Source organism: Tupaia chinensis, unplaced genomic scaffold (genome assembly GCF_000334495.1).
Source record: "Tupaia chinensis unplaced genomic scaffold, TupChi_1.0 Scaffold148234_1, whole genome shotgun sequence".
In the NCBI taxonomy this organism is placed as follows: Eukaryota; Metazoa; Chordata; class Mammalia; order Scandentia; family Tupaiidae; genus Tupaia; species Tupaia belangeri.
Genome location: NW_006208084.1, coordinates 703,169 through 708,533, shown reverse-complemented (window position 1 = coordinate 708,533; position 5,365 = coordinate 703,169).

Genomic DNA, 5,365 nt, shown 5'->3' with positions numbered 1-5,365 from the left:
GGAGGACATGATGGAGAGGATGATGGCGATGATAACAGCAATGATGATGAGGGTGGTGGTGATGATGATGATATTGGATGGATGGATAGCCTGTCATTGCATGTTCAGGACAAGCCTTAAAAAGACAACAGCATCTGGGACCAGAAGTTGGCATAATGGCTATGTCACTGGACTCCCATGTAGTTGACTGTGGTTTGAGCCCCGGACCTGGTGGCTTAAGCTCATGCCAGGCGCATGTGCGTGCATGCCCAGGATCCTGAGAGGAGAATGGAGGGGAAGGGATTGTGGTGTGGTGATCCCCTTTGGAAGGTGATTTCTCACTTTCTGTCTTTCTGTCTCTCTCTGTCTTTCTGGCGAACGTATGTGCCCTATAGCAAAAATCTCCCCCCCTCCAAAAAAAAAGACAACAGCATCATAAAAAGATCAAAGAACTAATTGTCCAAAGAGTCAGATATTTTTCAGTCCAGGCTCTGTCTCTTATTAGTCAAGTGACCATGGGTAAGCCACTGAGCATCTCTGAGCATCAGTTCTGTGATCTGTAAAATGGGAACAAAGCTCCCCATCCTGCTGACTTCACAGAGAGCATCGGAGGATCAGCGCCGTGAGCACTCACACACACAACTGTGGGTGCTCTTCCTACTGCGTCTGGGGCAAACCCCACCCACCAACATCCATTGCCATCAAGTGGTCACTGCCTTGCCCAGGAGCTACTTAAGCCAGTTAGTTCCTCGGCCTCAGTTTCCTCATCTACAAAGTTTTCCTCATCTAATAATGCCTGTCTGGCTAAAATAGGTTCATGTAGTTGCAGAGACCGACCCAGCACCTATGAGGGAGAGGGACTCTGTGAATGGTCCTCACAGAGACAGAAAGCCTTGGGTCCACTCTGGCTGTTTCTTTTCTGCTGCCCAGTCAATGTGGTCTAGCTGGTGTAGACATCACACCCTCCTGATCATCACTGCTCCCTGTAAAACTGTTCCATGGTACATTGCAAGGGCTGCCCTGCGTGGTCGTGCAGGTCGTTTATTGCTCAAGACACGCATCTGAGGAAAGCCAGCTTGTGCCCTGCCCCCAGAGCTGTGAGCCCTAAAGAGGGGCTGCCTCTGCCTGAAAGGCACCTTTCTCCAATGTGCATTAAACCACATAGGGCTGGAAAGCACCAAGTTCCCTGTGGAGGGATTCACTAGCTCACAGACGTGCCCTCGGATGGGGCCTGGGAGAGGATCTGACCTAACGTTCTTGTTCAGAGGAGACCAAACACTCCTCACTCGCTCATCGGACATTATAGCACACTCACCAAGTCCAAGGGCCCCCTTGACTCTCACGAAGGTGAAGGCACAGTGACAAACAGACCGAATGTACACGCTTTCTGAGTCCACCTGAATATCGATTCTGGACATGGAGAGTTAGAGAGCAAGCCCAGAGGGAGGAATCCTGCATTACCAAACCCATTTGGATCCCACGTTGAACAGCAAGAGTCCAGACAGTGAGGGTTGCCAGGGATTCTTGTAAGGCAGTTCTGCAACTGGGGGAGAGAGTAGCCAGGGCTCCCCAGAGGCAGCAGTTATTGGCTCCGGGAGGGGAACAGGAGCCTGCTGGCAGCCCAGAGAAGAGGGGGCCTCTCCCAGGCAGAGGCCCCGGCACGTGCCAAGGCCTGGAGTGGAGAGAGGCTGGCATGGTCAGGAGACACAAGTGAGTATTTTGAGCTGTAGCATAGGAGCAGATGAGGAAGAGTCCTGAGAAACGAGGATCGGAGAGGTCATGCAGCATACTTCTGGTCTAGTTGGGATTAGAACCCAGGCTCCTGACTGAGTTGAGGTTTGCTTGGATCATGAGGCCCAGGAGGTGGAGTGTGGGGCGGGAAGATCCCTGTGCGGGCAGAAGGAGGCGAGCGGTCACCTGAGGGGAAGAGCATGGGGTGCGACTGGTTCGACTGTGTACCTCCTGACCTCCATCCTGGGGCACTCCCAGCCTTGCCACTCCACAGGAACATTAGCGAAGCTCTGCAATGCCAGGCTTGGTGCCAGTCTACTCTGGCCAGCTGTTCTCTGCATCAGCTGGTACCTGACCCCAGGCCCCAGTCCACTGGGCTCCCGTAGCTAGTGACCCACTGACCTGTGCCAAACTTTAGGGCTGACTCTGATGCCAGGCCTGCTGGGGCCAGACATCCACTTAGGGACTGTGCAGCCCTGCATGGTGAGTTCAGCAGGAAAGAGCTCTGTGCCAGGAGTCAAGCCTGTCATCAGCTTGTGTCACCCATAATCAAGCTACAAATCATCTCTGCAAAATAGGAGGCTGGGCCACCTGGCCTGGAAGGTGCTACCAGCTCGAATCTTCAAGCTTCAGCATGCACCAGAATCACCAGGAGCGTTGGGCCCTTTGCCCAGAGCTTCTGGCTGTGTGGGTCTGGAGTAGGGTTGCATGTCCACTGTCCTAGACAACCAGCCTTTGAGGACCACTGCTCTAGCAACCCTAATTGCACAACAGGGTCACTAGGGAGCTTTGAACTGTGTGGCTATCAGGTCCACCGCCGACGCAATTAAAAGGGCATCTCTGAGCACAGAGCCTGGGCTTCATTACCTTTTAAAAGCTCCCCTAGGTGGCTCTAAGATGCTGCCGGTGTTAGGTGCCACTTTTCTGGAAAATCAGCCTGGGATGTAACAGGGCACTGGGTAAATGCCTTATTTTCCTCTGGAGAAATTGATCTCAGATGCCAAATCAGCCTCTTGTTGGCTACCTGGCTTTGAAGAGCCTCCCTGAGCCTGTTTCCCTTCCGTAAGCAAGGCTGTCCAGAGAACCAAAGGAAACTACCTCGCTGCATCTGCCCTCTCCTTCCTTCGTCTCCAAGGAGAGCTTGTGCATTTCTGCAGTTCTGAGGCTGCTCAGCTGAGCGCAATTCAATAAGCATTTATTAAAACTTACGATGTGCAAGATGCTGCTCTTAATGATGTGGAAATACAAAGATGAATCAGGCTCTGTTGGTCCCCACTTCCAGGAGTTGACATGCTGATGGGAGAGCGATGAGGCACGGGTCCAGAACGTGAGGCAGGCTGTGACACGGGCCACAGAGGAAGTAATCATGGTGAAGGACGCTGTATGAGACACTTGACGGCTTATCGTAATCCTCCCACAGCCCCCAGAGGTAGGTGCTACTGTCATCCCTTCACATGAGAAAAAAAGGGCACTTAAAGAGAGGGTCTGATACTCACAGCACAAGAACCAGGCTTTGGTACCATGGAGCCCAAAGGAGGAAGAGAGCACCCCATTAGCAAGGCTAAGAGAATGCTTTGTGGGGAGAAATGCAGACACAATGCTTTGAAGGATGTGTAGGAGTGTGATGAGTAAGGATGCAGAAAAGGGTAACCCAGATAGGGGGCCAAATGCACCAAGCCGAGGGGCGGGAATCCGGGCTTCTTCAGGAACGCAAAAGAGGTTTGATGTGGGTGCTGATGCATCTGGTGTCGGGGCAAGGTGGGACCCAGAGCCCGGTTGAAGGTCCTGTATACCAGGTTAAGGAGTTTAGATTTGTATTTTAAGCAATGGGGAGCTCTGAATAAACTCATGAACAGCGAGTGGCATCTTTAGAGAGTAAAGAGGTCGCAGGTTATGGAAAGAGGGTGAGACAGGGAGCCCAGTGAGGAAAGAAGCAGCTATGACAAACGGTCCACGTGAGAGACAAGGGGCGGGCGGGTGCTCATGGGAGGTGTGCTCTCATGTGAAGCTTCCTCAGGCATCGATTTCAGTGCATCTGCTCATCGACTGAGCCGTTCTGCACTGGGGCGGCGGGGGGAGTGCGAAGCAGGGAGGACCAGAAGGCAGCGGCAGGGGCAGGTGGGTGACCCAGCTGACCCAGCCCTTCCTACAGCTTCCATGGCGTTGGGCTACAGTCAGTGGGGCGTGACCCACTCAGGGTGGAGGACTCTGCTGCAGCTGCCAGTAATGGGCTCCTGTGCCTGCTCAGAGCTGGCCTCCTGCCACATTCCCACCAGTGCCCTGAGTCTTTCTGACCCCAGCTTTCCAGGTGAAGCATGCCGCCCTGCCCGCTTCCTCCTGCCAAGTTCATGGCCAGCTCAAGGCTCACAGCCTCTGTGCGTCAAGCACAAGCCCTCCAGGACTGAAGTTAGTTCCTAGAAGCAAAAGAGAGGAAAGAGCCCTGAGTTAGCATCTTGCTTCTTGCTGGCTGGGTGACCTTGGGCATGTCCTCTGCCCCTGGAGTTCTGGGTCAGGGCACTAATACAATCAAGCAGTAGGAGTACTACAGCCTCGGCACTATCTGGTCCCTCCACCTGCCTCCTCTCTGTTTAACCTCCCTGGGGAATCTCAAGATAGTAAGATGGACAGGGCAGGCCCCTCTGGACTCAAATCTGAGGCCCTTTTAATGCTCCCCTCATTCTGTGGACTCAGCAGTATCAGACCCATTTTACAGATGATGCAATCAAGGCTCAGAGACTTTCTATGACTTTTGGCCTGGGGTCAAATATTTAAGTGGTTACAGAGGCGGGACTTGAACACCTATCTCTCATCCCGTGGCGCTAAGCCCTCAACTTGGCTGCCTATCACCAGCAGGGGAGGGTAGGTCCCAGGGTGCAGGTAGGACTGGCAGATTTCTCGCAGCTTCAGGGTTCTGGAAGTGAGGGACAGAGTACTGCATGCCCTCACAGTACCGTGCAGTGACACACTCTCTTTTAAGCCTCGCGCCAACACTAACTTGAAGAGTCTTCGGGTGCTACTAACACCTCTCAGAACCTCGCCCTTCTCCCTTCTCATTGAGGGCGCATCTCCAGCCTCAGCAGGCCGCAGTTTCCAGCCAGAGTGCAATAACCTAACTTTGTGCTTATTTTTACTCTTATCTTCTATTTATGGCAAGTGATACTGGTTTTCCATTTAAGGCAGTGATATAACGATTGTCTAAAAAATGCGTTTGGGGGGGAGAGGGAAAGTGGATCTTGGATTTAAAGAAAATACTGAGTGGCATGTGGTTATGGCACCGGAAGAATGCCTGGCGTCTGACCCAGTCCGAGCGCTGGTGAGAACGCAGGCTGCGAGTCGTTGCCCAAGAGCAGGCGATGAGCCCGGGTAGGGCGCTCTCCCCAGCGCTCAAACCTGCAGACCTTCTTCCAAGCGAGCTAGGTCAAGGTGACTCATGGCCCTCCTGGCGGCACGTGCCGGTCCCATGCGCCAATCCGCAGGGTCTCGCGGGCACCGAGACCTCAGAGGGAGGGGGCGGCGCGGGGCAGGCCTGCTGGCCACCCAGGAGTTTCCGCGGAGATGGATCCACTCTGTGGCCACAGCGCGCAGGTCACACAGCCAGACCCAGCGCGAGCAGCGAGACCCTAGCCGGTCACCTGCGGCTGGGGCCGGGGGGGGG